This window comes from Stegostoma tigrinum, chromosome 35 (assembly GCF_030684315.1).
Source record: "Stegostoma tigrinum isolate sSteTig4 chromosome 35, sSteTig4.hap1, whole genome shotgun sequence".
In the NCBI taxonomy this organism is placed as follows: domain Eukaryota; kingdom Metazoa; phylum Chordata; class Chondrichthyes; order Orectolobiformes; family Stegostomatidae; genus Stegostoma; species Stegostoma tigrinum.
This window is the reverse complement of record NC_081388.1, coordinates 16,203,797-16,221,672: the sequence shown is the minus strand read 5'-3', so window position 1 is coordinate 16,221,672 and position 17,876 is coordinate 16,203,797. Positions and strand designations below refer to the sequence as shown.

Here is a 17,876-nt window from a genome sequence, read left to right as displayed (position 1 = left end):
TCAGACACTTTGCACCAGAGAGTTAAGAGTATTTGGGAATACGGATATGTGAAGGGCGAGAATTAATTGTTGTAGTTCAGTCAAGGTTCTATCACAAACCAACTAAATCAAAAATTGCTGAAGAACTTCAAGAGATCTGGCAGCGTCTCTGGAAGTTCTAAAAAGTGGGCACTGGACTGGAAATGTTTCCCCGTCTTCACGGATGCTGTCAGACCTACTGCGTTTCTCCAGTAATTTCTGTTTTGGTTTGTTTCAGATCTCCAGCCTCCACAGTTATAGTCATTGAGTCATACAGCACAGAAACAAAGATCGGTCCTCAGGTCATTGTTTACACATTTCCCTCTCACCTTAAACTTATTCCCTCTAGTTTTGGACTCCCCTGCCCTAGGAAATAGACCTTGACTATTCACCTAATCCATGCCCCTCATGATTTTAGAAATCTCTGTAAGATCACCCCTCAGCCTTCGACGCTCCAGGGGAAAAAAAGCCCCTACCCACTCAGGCTCTCCCCTCAATTCAAACCTTCCAGTTCCAGAAACATCCGTATACACCTTTTCTGCATCCTCTCAAGTTTAACAACATATTTATTTGTTTTATTTCAAAAATTCCCATCATGTTATTGCCGAGTTCCACAAGAACGATAACAGTCAATGCAGTGTATAATGCAGACTGAAAACGCACAGTGAAATTATAAAACTTGCTTCTTGCTGAAAACTATCGGCCTTGTACTCATCAGGATAATTCGCAAGGAATACCAACATTTGCAAAGCTATTTCTACTTTTACTAAACGTGTTGAAGTCAGTTGGTGGAGGGTGTTTTGTGCTAGTGGATGACCAGTGATTTCTCAGGAGCTGCTTAAACACAGAGACAAATCTTATCAATGCCTTATACCTCAGAAAAGACCAACACAAGAATATTCTGTCTCTTTTACCCTAGGCCAGTGCTGCATTATATGCCTTTTATTATTTTTTGGGAAGAAAAGACACATTATTGACTCTAACATCGGAGACTGATGTGTGCCCCTGCTGTCCTTCACTTGTCTCTGCGAATCTCCCTTCCATTCCCTGTGTTTTTTCCGGGGAGAGGGCGCGGTCAGGGCTGTAGGGGAAGGTTGGGGGTGAAGCGGGGAGACATCTGTCAGAGGCAAAACGTTTTGCAGAGGCGCTGCTGCTTAAACTGCGAAGGTTTCAGCAGTGATGGCAGCCTTCTTGCGCCGGTTCAGGGAAATAGATTGAAAAATCGGAATTGATAAAGAAGAGCGACCGTTTGCAGGTAGCGAGAAATATGAGTGCAACTTTCACGTCTTGAAATGCAAAGGAATGATGACCGAATTTCTGTTAAATTCGACCACTTGGTATATATGATATCACATTTCAACATTGGCGCACTCATTGACACAATGTGATATTTGTAATAAATATCCATCTGTCCCTTGGTTTGAATTGTAGATTGTGCAGTTATGATGGAGAAGAGGACTCTCAGCAAGATAAATAGAATGTAATCGGATAGTAAACGAAAGGGGAAACTGAAGGGAAAGAAACAGAGAGAAGGAGGAAGAATGAAAGGGAAAACGATTATGAGGGGAAGGAGACGACATATATAACAAAATACATGGCAAGAAGGAAGGGGGGCAGAAAATAAACAAGGTACATAGTGGGAGTAGTTAAGAAAAAAGCGATACTTTTAAAAAGGGGCGAATGGAACAATAGGAGGGAGGGAAAGGGGAAAGAAACGGAAGGGAGAGAGGGAGGGAGAATAAGAGAAAGGAGAGAAAGAATGAATACTGGGGTAGTGGGTGGGAAGAAGGGCAACTATTTCTAAAAGTTTGATTTGCGCCTTCAGAGAAGTTGACCCCCAGATTTGGATTCGGGTTAAACTTAAGTTTCAGTGGGAGCTAGTTACAAGTGGGTTCGAGACGCCGGTGCAGTCTTCCTAAAAGCGAGGGGAGATTCTTCGTTACACAACAGCTTGGAATCACAGTTGTCACCTGGTCTGGATAAGTAAGTAGTCATTGCTCCGTGTTTGAGGGAGGCGACAGGGTGGGAAGTGAAACCTCAGAAAGGGCCTGGTTCTTTTTAATTTTGAGATGATGGTGTCTGTTGCCGCTTTGAGCTCTCTGTGCCGTGCATTTGTTTCTCTCTCTGCCCCTTTTAGTTTGAGTAGTTGAGCTACTTAGCAAAATGCCAGTTTAGCAGATGCGAGCCGTTTTATTAATGCGCGGGTTTAATCAGCAAATACTCCTGCTTTGGGGACCCGCAAACTGTGGTATAAATTATTAATGAACAAATAATCCTCGTCTTTGGGATACGTACAGATGGAGCATCGGCGTTCAAGGAGATTTTGCGCGTTTCTTGAGCAGGGAGAAACAGCAAACAGAAAGTTATTGTAAACATCACTTCTTTTCAGTTTCCCTGCACTTCAGAGTGCAGCTCAATTCGTTCTCTGCGGGCGATGTTGACCGTATAGGAAATTATTTCTTTAATTCTGGGCTTGTTAAAAAAGGGATCTGACCTGTACTACCCTGTCTGATTTCCACTGAAATTCACGGTTAGGTGATATTGAACACTGACCTAGTTTCCATCAGCAACGTACTGTCAGTTTCCCTGTCCATTGTTGTTTTGAAGCTAACGATTATTGCCAGATGCAACATCAAAATAACAACAAAATGCTGCAAGTGCGCTGAAATTATACAATAAAGGAACATTTTTAGGAAGCGACCTGTCATTCAAAACATAACGATCAGAATGTGCAGCTTGAACGTGGCTGACATATTAAAGCTCCCCCGACAAAGTTTTACTATAACTAATCACAGAAGTACAGAATATTACATCAACAATTAGCCTCAAAAACAATTTTAAACAAACATACTTCACGAACGTTGTAACGTTTAAATTAATTAAAATGTTGCAAATCGTTCAACCAAATTTATTCAGTACGTTGCCATGGATGGTGCATAGGGCAATAGAGAATTTGCGATTTTCTACTTAGTAGCACCGGAATGTTTTTTTTGCGCGCAGGTAATTTGAAAACGTTGCTGCTGTGCCAATGCAAAGTCCTGACTTAGAGCAGTTTGGAGTTGCTACTCCGTCTGTTATTAAAATATTCTTTCATCCTGGGAGATTCAAAGGACTCCTCGGGCGGGAGGGAGTTAGCCAAGTGTTTGCGCAAATCGAAGTATGTGCCAGAGAATTCACGAGAGAGAGAAAAAAAGTGCCGCACATTTTGCCCAAGGGAACGTGAACAAAACAACAACCTAATTCGTTAGAACCAAGTTAAACTCTGCCTTTCGAATCTACTTACTAAATGTTCTCACTCTGCTGTAGTTTGTTTAACTTGTTCATGGTTCTGTCTGGAGATCATGTGGACAACAGTTGAGACCAGGATTATTTTTTGTTGATTGCTGCAATGAATTTACAAGGGAGAGTGACCCCGGGCACTTTTTCTATCAACATGTCTGTTTCTGACCTGTGTCAATCATTCCGTCAGGAAATACTTTCTGAAGTACACAGATGCACTTCGTACAGACACTCGGATACAATTTATTTTGACAGTCGTAAATATTCTCAATGTAATGCAATATAAACGCAATGATTTCTCAGTAAACATGTTAGAGAATAAATAATGTGGTACATTGGATATGCAGTTACAGATACCTTCTAATCCGTCTACAAGATTGCATGGAGCAGCTTATATTATCAACTTGTATATTGTACTATTTATCTATCCATCGATCGATCTATCTATCCATCTATATCTATTAATTTCGGATCTGACGTCTCAATTTGAAAACTTATTTTAATCAAACGCCCGCTACTGTCTCTCAGGTTACGAAACATCTATTTTGCATTAAATTGCCTCATCCTGTGTGTTTTTTTTGTTGTAACTGTAGCTTAGGCGCTTCCACCTCAAAACCAAATCTGACAAATTTGTTAATTTATGTTAGTCTGTTTCAGTTTTGTTTTCGCCGTATTAAGTCAAATCTTGGAATTACACCCAAATGTTCAGAATTTTCTGCCGCACCTCGCAGAAAGTAATCGCTGACAAGTTCTTTGCAGTTCAATTTTCTACCTGTTAATGTTTATAACACTCTCTATGTCTCCTTCCTTCTCTCCACTTTTTTTGCACTGCCTCTCCCGCTCAGACACAGATATTCACACTTACATGCCTCTTCACTTCACTTTGCCTTTTTCCAAATGTTTTGCTCAGTGTCTCTGCATTTCCTCCCTTCTCTGTTCCCATCAGTTGCCCCTCCCTCCAAGCCTCAAATGTTTCCCCTGGATTTTCCATACTTTCACCTCTCTTGTCCTTTATCTGTCTTCCCTTGCAACCCCCCACACATCTCACCACACCCCCTCACCCCTATAGCTTCGGTGGAATCCCGAGAGCTATGAGGTGATGATTCCAGAGCAGCAGGCAAATTGAGGTTGGTGCACTGATGCAGGGCGGTTGGGTTGCGGAGGGTGGAGTTGGGGCGGGTTAGTGCGGGGGTTGGTGACGCACTGTCTAATGTGCCAACTTCAGCTGGAACTTTAAACCCAGGCCAACGTTTGTCCATTCAGGCGAGGGTAAAGAGTGCTACTTTGAAGAAAGTCAAATGAATTCCAATTCTCGGTATCTTGACCAGTACTGATCCCCAATCCAATTTGGACAAAACCTGGTCGGTGTCACATTGTTATTTGTGGGAGATTGCTGTGCCAGAATTGGCTGCCCTGCTCCCTACATTATAACGGTGACCATTCTTCAAAAATACTTTTAAAAAGAACTGATGTTGAAGATCTGAAACAAAAATAGAAATTGCTGGAGAAACTCAGCACTATTGCGTCGGATTTCAAGAAAGGTCACTGGACTGGAAACATTAACTCCGTTTTTTGATACTACCAGATCTGCCGAGTTTCTCTGCAATTTCTGTTTTTAGTTCAAAAGTCCTACACCGGCTGCCCCGAGCGCACGAAAGTGCAAGCTTTTTTTGGTAGGACAGTTGTTACTTGTTTTATTCCTTCGTGGCATGTGGGCGCCGTTGGCTGGGCCAGCATTTATTAACCATGTCTTGGCTTCGAAAAAGCAGTGGTGATCTATCTGCTCGAAGCACTGCAATCTTTGAGCTATCGGGACACCCTACGGAAGTAGTTCCAGCAATTCGATTCAACCCTGTTCCTTTTCTCTTAATTCACTCCACCTTTCCCCTTTACTTTCTGTCGAGTTTATAGTCAACACGTGACTCTCATTTCTCCGTGGCTGGCCTTAGAACCTAAACCCCCAGCCTTTCCCCAGATGGACGGTACGGTTCCATTTCCGAGGAAACGCGGCGAAGTGCATCATCAACCTTCTGAGAGGTTCTGTATTTCTCCGGCCCTCTCCTGTGGAAGCTCTTTGCCTTCAGATTTGGTTGGGTATGGGTTGGGTTGGTGGAATTGGCGCGGTCCTAATGTGGCGATATCTAATTAAACGTTTCAGGGGGGTTTCCCATTGTGGCGAGTTTTAGCTAAAACGGAAATTCGAGCGATTGAGCAATTCTTCCAGTTTCTCCTCATTCTTTCGCTCCAGTCTATCTTGTGGGATGATTCCCTCACCGGCAGTCTAGACTAAAACAAGAGGAGTGAACCCCCTCAAATGTCGGTTCACAATGCGTCACATTTACAATGTGGAGAGTTTTTATTAGCAGCTGGTTGATGTTCACCTTGACTTTATTTTATAATGTGTTAAGTTGCTAGCCTGCTTTAGAATTTAAATAGCGACTACCGCCTCCGTTCTGTTGCATACATCGTGTTGACCATTGAATGGATGCAATGGTCTCGGTTCCAAATTGAGAACTTAGGTCCATCACAAGAGGGTTGGATCATTGTCTTTAATGCCTATTACGCTACGCGGTGTTTTCAATGCAGCAGAATGGCACCAACTAAGACGCTCACCTTAGAGGAAGGAGTGGAAATGGGCGTCCTTCTTTGTCCTGTGAATGAGAGCGCTAGCGGGGTGGTGCAGTGCCTGGCCGCTCTGTCTACTGCAACCAGACTGCCAGCCGTGCTCCACATTCCCACCTATTTCCAACTCCTTCCCTCCTTCCCCTCTTGGGATGGAGTCACCAATTTTGCAAACTAGTGATAATAAAGTGTGAAGCTGGATGAACACAGCAGGCCCAGCAGCATCTCAGGAGCACAAAAGCTGACGTTTCGGGCCTAGACCCATCTGATGAAGGATTTAGGCCGGAAACGTCAGCTTTTGTGCTCATGAGATGCTGCTTGGCCTGCTGTGTTCATCCAGCCTCACACTTTGTTATCGTGGATTCTCCAGCATCTGCAGTTCCCATTATAATTGGAAACTCGTGATGTTGGGATTTAGTTAGGTGTGACAGCGAGTGAACGTAATGTTTTTAAACAGGGTTAAAGTCAACATCGTGTTACGTGACGATGAGGCTATACCTCCGTTAGACGAAGGCATTGGTCGTAGTTTAACCTGAGTGACGCCACCCCTCAGGCAAAGGAAAGAGATTGAAGGTTGATCTCCTGTCCTGCGATTGGCAACCGGCATATGAATTGAACCGATGCTGTTGGGTATTAATCTGCATTACAAACCGGCTGTCCGGCCAACTGAGCTAATCGGCTTCCAACTGTTGGAATACGGAGGCAGCACGGTACAACAGTTTGGAGGAACTGGTATTGGTTCATGGTCCTCCGGTACAAGTTAGCGAGTTTTAGATGTTATTTTTGCAGTCACTATATAACCATACATGGGACTGTTGTGGTAGTGTCCCTACCTCTAAACCAGGAAGCCTGGATTCAGGACCCACCCGCTTCAGAGATACGTAGTGATATTCTTGAACAGGTTGTTCGGAAAATATGTATAACCTTTGTATAAGACAACCTTTAAAACATCAAGAATACTTTAGCTGCAACATTGAATTTCCATATGACAAGCTCATAGATGTGCGGTGTGTGAAATACAAATTCAGGGAGGAATCAATGTTTATACTTCATGAAAAGAGAGTGCTGATACATATTAAATGTTGGGGTTCCTCCTGAATTGGCATTCTTGCGAATTGTCCTGATTGTTTCCTCAAAATTGATTTTTTTTCCAGCAATACTCTCGTTCTGTACTACCTTAGCGTTGTTTGCGTTATTTTTATGGGATATCCTTTGCAGGATAGGGTGATTTGTCCTCCATGAATGTCCCAGATGACCACCCTGTCATTGGAGAGAGAGAGAGAGACGGCTGTGTTGGTTTAACCTGAGGGTCACCATGTCTGGGGTGATGGGGTGGGTGAGGTTGAGAAGGTGGGGATCTTCAGAGTGCTCTTGGCTGTGGTAGGGTAATTGAACCCGTGCTGTTGGTGTCACTTGGCATCACCCATCAGTGATACAGCAGACGAGTGGGGATGTATTCGGGACTACTGAGTTGAGACTGTTGTCAGGTGGTGGAGTCGTATTTATGGACGCCAGACATGGGCCCGTCCTTTTCACTGCTCTGGCTTCTCCCTCGATCCTTCGGGCTGAAAATGTTTCTGTTCTTCCTCCAGATTCTGCCCCTATTTGTTTGGTCCCCAAAATTTGGTTGCATTTCTCCAGGAAGTCCTTCATCACCTCCTTCTCTGGGGTCAGTAATCCTGTTTAAGCACGCAGGTATCTGTTTCAGTACAGGGAAACAGTTGGGCCGCACACTCATTTCCCTTTTGTCTTCCATTTCGCCTGTTATTTAATTGGTTTGATCTAATGCTTGTTGGTAATGCTGAGGAGAAGGCTATAATCCATGTTTGGCAGCATGGAACACAGCAACTTGCGTGCGTTTTGTTTTAAAGCGGGAGGACGAGGTTGGCTTGTATTCTATGATGGTTTATTTTTGAGAATGTTTTACTAACAGCAGAGAAAAACACCAGATAGTAAGACCTGCTGATGCTGGAGTCTGAGATAACGTGTGGAGCTGGAAGAATACAGCAGGCCGACAACCCAATGGTTTCAATGTGGACTTTACTAGCTTCAAAATCTCCCTAACCCCGGCCTCATCCCAAGACCAGCCCTCCGTCTCATCCCCGCCTCCTTGATCTGTCCGCCTTCTCTCCCACCTATTCGTTCCTCCCACCTCACTGACCAATCCCCACCACTATCTACCTGCTGTCACCACCCTACTTATATTCCCCAGTCCAACACCACCCACCGCTACTTATTTCAGAGCCCCCTCCCCCCTCCCCATTCTGAAGAAGGGTCCCGACCTGAAACGTCAGCTTTCCTGATTCTCTGATGCTGCTTGGCCTGCTGCGTTCATCCACCTACACACTGTGTTACCACATTAACCTTGTGGATTACAGAGAATCCAACCCCCAGATTTTAACCAATCAGAATACCGTGCAAATTGAAACTGCCCCATATTCTACATCTTAAGTACAAGGTGCGTAATACATCTGAAAGTTTCACTTACCTGCTTTTTAGTTATCGCCCAATCAACCTGCTAAGGGATGATATTACATTCCTCTGGAAGAGGTGGGATTTGAACCCGGGACGCTTGGCTTAGAAGTGGGGGACACTATCACTGCGCCTCAAGACCCTGCTTGTTGCACTATGTTACTTTATCTAGTAATGTCCAGTGGAGTGTGACAGTGCGCGCGTATGCGGGAGACTTTGTGGGCACATTTATGTGATTGTAAAAATTTATAAACTTAATTAATGATCTTCCATTCATGTTCGCGGAATGTGATGGTCGCTGTCAGATGCCCGCCCTTAATTGCCCCGGTGAAGGTCGTGGTGAGCTACCGCAGTCTTAGTGGATGTAGAGACACCCACTGAGCAGTTAGGAAGGGAGTTTCAGGATTTTTACCCAGCGACAGTGAAGGAAAGGAGATATATTTTCTGTCAGGATGGGTGATTGGTTTGGAGGGAAACTTGCAGGGGATGCTATTTCCATGCTTTAGCTGCCCTTGTCTATCTTGGTGGAGGTGGTCGTGAATTTGGAAGGTGCTGAGGAACTTGATCTTTAACTCAGGACCTCAGAGAGAAGAGGTCAATGGTGTAGTTACACCAAGTTTAACTTTTTAAAACCGAAAGCCTTCTATGAAGGGTTTGAGAGAGATGGAAGGGAGTGAGACCATTAGAAGTAACAGGTAATTCTCAGTAAGGATAAAGGCATTCTGGGGGGCCGAACCTATCACTCGTTTGTGCCGGATTACAGAACGTGAGTTTGCACTTTCAGAACCTTGTAACAACAGGAGCATTGATTTTTTTTCTGAATATTTGCCTGTTCAATGCAGGTAAATTGGGACTTGATTTCTAGTTCTGTCCTTGATGTTTTCATGTTCCAGGTTTGCTTGCATTCGTTCCTTAAACTGCAAATAAACGCTGTTGGGCTGTGATACAGAACCCACCGTGTCAAGCGCACGTGGAATCACATATTTCAAAAGAAAAAAATCAAGGCAACAGGCCTCAAACGATAGGAGAAAAAAGATCGCGGTTCGGGGAAAAATAGATTTAAGAGGAAGGGTGAACTTCTGGTGAGAATCTAATTGATTTTGCAGTTTCCCTTACACTGTTCCCTCTCAACAGGAGTCATTAGGAGCGTGTGGTGTCGGAGCGAAACTCTGTTTGGAAACAATGATGGCGACGTTTACAGACTTAGAAAATGGAGCGGGGGTGATTTGTGGTGGTGTGGAAAGTAGTTAGACATTGCTGCTGTCGCAAAGGAAGCGGGCACCACACCGGGGTTTTGTGACCCCCGCCTCGTTGCGCACACGCACAGACTAGGGCGAGGAAGTGGGCTGATCAGAGAGCAGACGGAAAATCCTGTACCCCTTTCAACATAAACACCTTTCTATGGTGGAAGCGAAGTTTGAGGTGACAGTTGGTGGAAATTCTGGTGCTGTACAGTTAACCAGGCGGGGACAAAAAATGCTCTGCCTTTTATTTCCTGCTGTAACGAAACGACTCTTAAACAGCTCCGGCTCTTAAAATGGTGCATTTAAAATGCTGCGACTCTTGAGCTAGTATACATTCTGAGTTTAATCATTTGCTGGTACACTCCCTATTTAAACCGGTCCATATCTGGAGCACTTTGATTGACCTCATAAAACTTCTATAACATCTCGAACATATGACACGTTGATTCCATTCAACTTTGAACCACAGATCCACCCATCTCTTAAACCCACTCGAAGCAAAAAGAATATTTGTATTCCTTCTACAGCGAAGTTCAAGCACATCAAATGTTTGCCACGAGGCGATGTTTTAAATCTCGCCGTCCTCGCTTGAACTCCGGTTGTAACCAGACTGACGAAATTCTAAATCTGTCAGGTGTATGCGGTTTCCGAGGGACTTACTTTTAAGAGTTACAGTAAGCTGCAGCAGCCGGAAAGTGTATGGAACTGGCGAAAGGCCGAGTGAAAGTGGGAACTGAGTTAGCAGGCTGAGGCAATGTGGTCATATACCCGCGAACACCGGCATGTAAAAAATAAGCGTGACAGGGTTTACTGAGTTAGGAAGAGACAGGTAGGGAGAGAGAGAGATGCGGTTAAATGGAAGAGATTAGCGAGAAAGACAGCATCAGAGAGATGGAAGGCACAGACAGAGTTGAAGATAGATGGGATTATATCTAGAAAGAGAAACTGGTTAGAGGAGGTGGTTTCAGAGAGAAGAAAAATGGATTTAGAGGGCGACAGATAGAGGTTTAAGAGAGGATACTGAGACCGACACATAAGAGTTAAAGAGCGGTAAGTTTTGAGAGAGAGACCGAGAAATGGTTAAAGAGAAATAGAATTAGAGAGAGAGAGACAAAGGGTTAGAGGGAGATGGGTTTAGAGAGAGAGAGAGAGAGACTGACATGATGAAAATTGGGATTAAAGCGAGACAGACATTGAGTTGGAGAGGTGTTAGGGGAAGAGACACAGAGGGAGAAGAGTTAGCGTTAATGGGAGACGGACCGCGAGACAGGGAGAAATGGGGTTAGAGAGACAGACAGACATAGAGTATGCTACAGAAAGATAAATAGGAAGAGATAGGCAGAGAGAGGGTTAAAGACAGATGGAGTTAGACAGAGACAGAAGTCAAAGAGAAATGGATGAGAAGAAGATAAAGAGCGCATTGAAGAGAAATGGGGTTAGATCAGTGGTCAAAGAGGTCTTGCATAGGGAGAGAGGTGAGAGACGGCAGAGTATTCACAGAGAAAGGCGTTAGAGGGAGAGGGAGATTGTAGAGCACGAGCAAAAGACGAATAGGGTTAAAGAAATGGAATGTTGAGAGTGGAGTTTTCAAAGTATTAAAATTTCAATCATTACAGGAGTGTGTTTCTGCTAAAACCGCTCGCAGGCTGGACAGAGAAATGCCAAATGGCACTAAATTGAAATGTGAACCGGGAATAGGGAGATTCGAGCCAAACAATTCAGTGCTATCTCTCTGAAAGATCGAAGAGGTGAGACTGGTTCCCCGGCGTCATGACAGTGACTAGCCCAAGATCTAGAGGATGCCCCACAGCTGCTGCGAGACCCCGCTGAGTTCCTCCAGCACTTTCTGATCTTATTTCAGATCCTAGCATTCGCAGTACTTTCAGCTGGACCGTGATCCCTATTCCCAGAACCTGCAACAGGGCAAAGCTCCATTTCAAACATTTCCGGATTTTATTTCAACATTTCTGATTTCTGAAGAAGAGTCCCGACCCAAAACGTCAATTTTCCCTGCTCCTCTGATGCTGCCTGGCCGGCTGTGCTCCTTCAGCTCCTTTATTTCAACATTCGTCGTTTTTTTTGGTTGCTAATAAAACTGGCAGAATCAATAAACACTCATTCAACCATCCATGCAAGCAGCCCTCACATCCAATGTAACCCAGGATCTGGGTACGGAACGCAGTAATCATGTTTTCCGACGGAATGTTTGCTGTCTGGAAATCTAGCTCTAGCCCCCTGCAAGTTCTCTGGACTGTCGCTGCAGCTTTGTGGTGTTTGTCCGAAACAGCTCTTCATTATAAACTAAGTATCCACTGTCATAGTATGGAAGCCAGTCACCCAAAGTGACAACTCAATCTTAAAAGCAGAATCGTGTTAAGTGCTTTCATGTCCAGTAACAGGACTCCCAACTCTGAGTTCCGGGCGATGATTTCTGTTTACTTCAGCCCTGGTGCTCACACTCTCCAAGCTTCGAGATGGCAAGGTAATTAATAAGCCTGAATATGAGAAGGCCCCTGTGTTTGTAGAACTTTCTTTGAGGGCTGTTGTGGTGCAGTGTAGTGTAATGTAGTGTCCCTACTTTTGAGCCAGGAGGCCTGGTTCAAGCCTTACCAGCTTCATTAACAGCAAATCACATCCATTGCCACATCTTTAACAGTGTCAAACTGCCCTAATTAGATGGTGAGAAAGCGAGGTGTCCAGCTGGATGAACACAGCAGGCTAAGCAGCATCAGAAAAGCAGGAAGGCTGACGTTTCGGGCCTACACCCTTTTTCAGAAAAAAATGTTGGTTTTGTTTTTATTCATTCATGGAATGTGGGCATGGCTGGCTATTATTTATCACCCATCCATATTTGCCCTGAGGGCAGTTAAGAGCCAACCACATTTCTGTGGGTCTGCAATCACATGTAGGTTCGATGATTGCCTTGCCTAAAGACCATTAGATTCTTAACTCCAGGTTTTAACTGAATTCAAATCCCACCATCTGCCATGGCAGGATTGGGACCCATGTTCTCAGAGCATTACCTGAGTTTTTGGATTAATATCTCTGCATTTATAGACCAGGGGCCCAAGCTAAAGCTCAGGAAACAGTTCATAATCCCATGGTAGTTGATAAAATTTAAATACACTAAATAAACTCCAGAATTGTCCAGAACTGAAGTTTTCATTTTAAAAAAAATGCGTCTAGTTCACCCTTACGCAATGTGGCTTGCATGTGTCTTATGCACCATAATGATTGCTAGTGTCTGATTTGCGCCCTGAAACTGGCCTGGCACTAGCGATGGGAAACAAATTCATAAAACAGAAGCGTCACAGAAGTATTTGTCAAACAAAATTTAAACAAAGTGAGATTAAGGGCAGGTTCCCAAAATTTAGGTTGAGGAGATAGGGGCAGCTTGAAGCATTCTTGTGGCGCAGTGCTATTGTCCCTACCTCTGAGCCAGGAGTCCTGGGTTTAAGTTCCATCTACTCCAGCAGTATGTAATAACATCTCTAAGCAGGTTGATTAAGAAAATATCTAAGAGCAACATGAGAAGGGCTCTTGTGGTGCACTGGTAGAATCCCTAATTCTGAGCCGGAAGTCCTGAACTCAAGTTGCACCTTCTTCAGAGGTGTGCAATAATATCTACTGAGCAGATTGATTGCAAAATATCTTGGAACAACTTGAAGGAAGGAGAGGTTGTGGTAAAGAAGGATCATGTGTTCATCTCAAGGTTAAATAGGATGCAGAGGTTGCGAGTTAATCTCAGTCAGTTGTTAAGCAGAGCAATATATTTGATGAATAAGCAATGAAGAATGCAATGGGACCTAAAGTCAATGGCTTTGGTATTCTCAATGCTTATGTGGAGGAAGTATCTGCAATGTAGAATGTCAAACAGACTGCCATTTGATGACAGTGGAGGCATTGAGGGAGATGGTGGTGAGATTGAGCTGAATCTCATCCACATATATGTTGAGTCTGATATAGTTTTGGATGATATTGTCAAGGAGTAGTATGTCTACAATACTTATTCCATTTAGCTCTACAATGGGAGAGAGCTGGATAGGGTATGAATCAGTAAAAGTGGGAAGGTGTGAATTTGAGATAGGCATATCCAACATTCTGGATAAAATGCATTCAGATAGTAGTTATGTTGTGGTTTGTACTGTGATATAGATGATTCCTGGTATGGACGGACTGTTATGAGCAAAGGTTAAACAGGTTGTGACTCTACTCACCGGAATTAAAAGAATGAGCAGTGATCTCATTGAAACATATCGGATTCTTAAAGGGGTTGACAGGGGAAATACTGAGAGGATACTTCACTTCATGGGACAGCCTAGGACAGGAGGGCATAGTCTCAGGAATAAGGAGTGCTATTTAAGACTGAGATACTTCTCTCTGAGGATTGTGATTCTTTGGAACTCATGGGCACAGAGTCCATTTTATATATAAGTTGACATAGATTCTTGATCAGGAGGAGAATCACAAGTTACGGTGAATTGCAGGAAAGTAGATGTGAGAAATGCCAGATCAGCCATGATCCTGTTGAATGGAAGAGCAGACTTGAGAGGCTGAATAGTTCCTATTTCTTATGGTCTTATATTAGGAAGCCTCCCCTACTTAATGTTATTGGGTTTGTTTGATATAATTAGCAATCTGCAAGTAAGACTTAATGGACTTGATCATGTCAAAATTATAATAGAAGTAGCATAAAGCTGTCCGAAAGGATGGTGTATGTAGAAACCCTCAACATATTTGAGAAGTCCTTGGATATGCAACTGCATTTTCTTCCATAGGCTTTACAGACATCATATTCCAATAACCCCTAATAACCCCTTGTGCTAAAGAAGTCCATCTTTTTCCCTCTGGTTCTTTTCTGTGGTTATCTATCCACCCACCAGTGGAAATGACTCCTCCTTATTAACTTGAAGGAAACCCCTCGTGATTTTGAGAAAGAGCAAGCCAGAGTGCAAGAACAGTGCCCTCCAAAAGCTATATTTAAATCAGCACCCATTGTGTGTCAATTGAAATTGATGACAAGAAGTATTGCTTTCTCAAAGAGTGATGAATATTGCCAAGTACGGTCCTTCAGAATGCTGTTAGATGATGTGAAGAGAAAGTTTGTGTGCTACAGCTGAAACTTCCAAACATTAGCCTACAGATCTTGCTAATGTAGCCATTCAAGACCTTGCAAGTCAATTCCATTTGCGTTTACTTTTCTGACTCACTGGTTGTTCCTTGTTTGACTTTATGAGCTTTGGGAAAAACAGTATTTAACGTGCTGTTGACTCAACAGTGGATAAACCCTAAATCAGAATAACAAGATCCATTGGTATCAGCAGTCCATGATCCACGGATGTCAATAGGGCATGAAATTAATCTTTATACGTGTTCTCAGAGACATCTGAGCATACATAGGCTAACATCCCTGAAATCCACGAAGGTGAAAAAACAACTAAGCACCTTTGCACAGAACGAATGACCTTTAAAGGCTTGAATGGCCTTTCAGTTCATTTTAGACATATTCTTCCTAACCTCCCTTCATACAGGCTGCCTAGACTTTGGACTTTTCATCCATGACTCTGGCTCAGAAAGTGCTGAATTCAAATTTGACTCAGTACTTGAACACAAAACACTAGTTTGACACTGTAAACCAAGCAAGTGCTGCACTGTTGGAGATGCTATCTTGCGATATTAAACTAAGGCCCAATTTTCCCATTAGCTCAATTCAAAGATCCCATGGCATTAACTCAAAAAAGAGTAGCGAAATTATCTCCAGTGTTGTAGCAAATATTTATTCTTTAATCAACATAACTAAAATATGATGTTGATCATTTATCACTTTGCTGTTTGCAAAAGCTTGCTATGCACAATTTAGTTGCTTCATTGTCTAGATTACAACTTTAGCTACTCTTCAAAATATAAGTACTTATTTTGTTATAAAGAGTGGAGGGTTACTCTGTAGTCATGGAAAGTTTTATGTAAAAGCAAATCTTTCTGTTCTTCTTCCACATTTTGTTTTATAACATCCTCAGCTGCATGTGAGTTTGCACTATTATGAAAGAATCTCTGTATCGTAAAATGTAGATCTGCTGATCTTTTACATTTGAAGCCTTTTTCTTTAACTATTACATTTCTGATGGAATACTACTGACAGATGACTGAACCTACCGATCAATGCTGCGAGAATTGTGTGAAACTTTAATCAAATCGTATTTGGACTACACTTTAAGTCCTGTGTACAGATCTGTTTCCTGTATTATGCAAAAAGATACAGAGACATTGGCAGAGTTGCAGAAAATATTTACAAGGAACTGTGACCTTATACTTATGTGCAAGTTAGAAATTGGGCATTTTCCTTTTCTCTTGAAGGACAGGACAGATGGGTTACCTCATTAAGCTTTATGAAATTATAATTTTATAATCTGGACTGAAGAGAGTGTGGTTCCACTTGTGGGGAAAGACAACGGAAGGTTATGAATACCTGATAGTCGCCATTAAAATAAAAGTGAATTTTGAAGAAGTTTCTTCAACTAGTCAAAAATGAAAATGTAAAACCTGTGGACACAGGGAGTGGCTGAAATAAATTGTATAGATGCATTTATGGGAAGGCTAGGTAAATACGTGAGTGTTACGCTGGTGAGTGATGAATGAGGAAGGATGGAATGAGACTTAAGTGGAATGTAAAAGCCGACATGAAGCAATGTTACATATTCAATGTACTTCTGTCTAAGTTCTATGATAGAAGTACTATCTGTTTTGAATAATCACTGCTGCGCATCTGCATGCCAATCAAAATGTTGTTTACATTATTCACAGCACACTGGCACCCTCTCTGATTCCAAACATATTTTTCATTTTCCTTTCACATCACTCAGCACTAACGCCTGAACAAACTCTCTCTGTCACTCACATGCACACACATCTGGCTCACACTCACACACACACCCACCAAATCTAACATGCACCAAATGAGGATAGAGACGATACAAGGTAACAAATTGCGAAGCTGGATGAACACAGCAGGCCAAGCAGCATCTCAGGAGCACAAGAGCTGACGTTTCGGGCCTAAATGGCCCGAAATGTCAGCTTTTGTGCTTCTGAGATGCTGCTTGGCCTGCTGTGTTCACCCAGCTTCACACTTTGTTATCTTTGATTCTCCAGCATCTACAGTTCCCATTATCTCTGATAGAGAAGATACAACTCATTTTGTTTTGCACACACATGCTGAATCACAGTCCCTGTCTCACATTCCCTGCACAGACTCTTAATCATTTTTGCACACTTACATTGTGACTGATCAAACACTCATATGTAGAATCACAATTTCTCATTTCCTTCCCTTAACTGCACTCATTCAAAAGAACATAAGAAGTAAGAGCAGGAGTAGGCCATTCAGCCCTTCAAGCCTGTTCCGTCATTCAATATGACCACGGCTGATCTCATCTCAGTCTCAACTTCACTTTCCTCCAGCTCCCCAAAACACTCCAACCTATTGCTAATTAAATTTCTGTTCAATGAACAATCATCACTCACGTACTTTCTGCCCATTACTTGCAATGTTAATAATTATAAAGGTCCATACTTATAGCTTTTAATTGGTGATGGTCAAACAGCAAATTTAATCTGTGTATCTGTAGAGTAATCTTCATCCTATTTGCATTTCTACACACTTTTCAGCTTGCGTGCACACTCACAGTAAAAATGTATTTATCACACTCACAAATTGAGTCAAATTTTCTCACTCGCGCATACACACAAACACAACACAAACCCTTTCTTTCCATGCAATCTGTCCTCCAATAATTCATAATCTCTATCACAAGGGTATTCAGAACAAGCAGCCATTAAATTTTAGTAGTCTTGTAAACTAGCTGACTGACTAATACATTGCAATTATGTTAGGGGGTTTGGTTAGCTGAGTTGACAAAATGGCTCATTTGTGATACAAAATGATGCTAACAGCACGGGTTCAATTCACTCACCAGCTGCGGTTACCATGCAAAACTCTCTTTTACTACTTCACCCCACTCCTATAGTGGGCTGATAGTTTTAGCAGTCTCTAATACTTGGAATTGGAGTTGTAAGCATTGTGCAATGCTATACTGCATGAAAGGTTATATAAAAACCAGATTGTTGCCCGTTATTTGAGGATGTCACGAAGGATTCTTGCCTCTGAGTCACTGAATGGTGGATTTAAATCTTACCCCAGAGATCTGAGGACAACAGTTGAGGCTGATACTTCAGTACAGTATGTTT

At 42.8% G+C, this 17,876-nt stretch overlaps 1 protein-coding gene across 1 annotated transcript in view; it reads left to right on the top strand.

Moving 5' to 3' along the window:
• The first annotated feature begins 1,253 nt into the window (after nucleotides 1-1,253).
• The window catches only part of nfixb (nuclear factor I/Xb), a 641,619-nt gene continuing 624,996 nt past the window's right edge, over nucleotides 1,254-17,876 (top strand). Inside the window, exon 1 of the mRNA XM_048522060.2 lies at nucleotides 1,254-1,273. The gene's annotated coding sequence lies outside the window, so the exon portion shown is untranslated. The remainder of the gene's footprint in view (nucleotides 1,274-17,876) is intronic.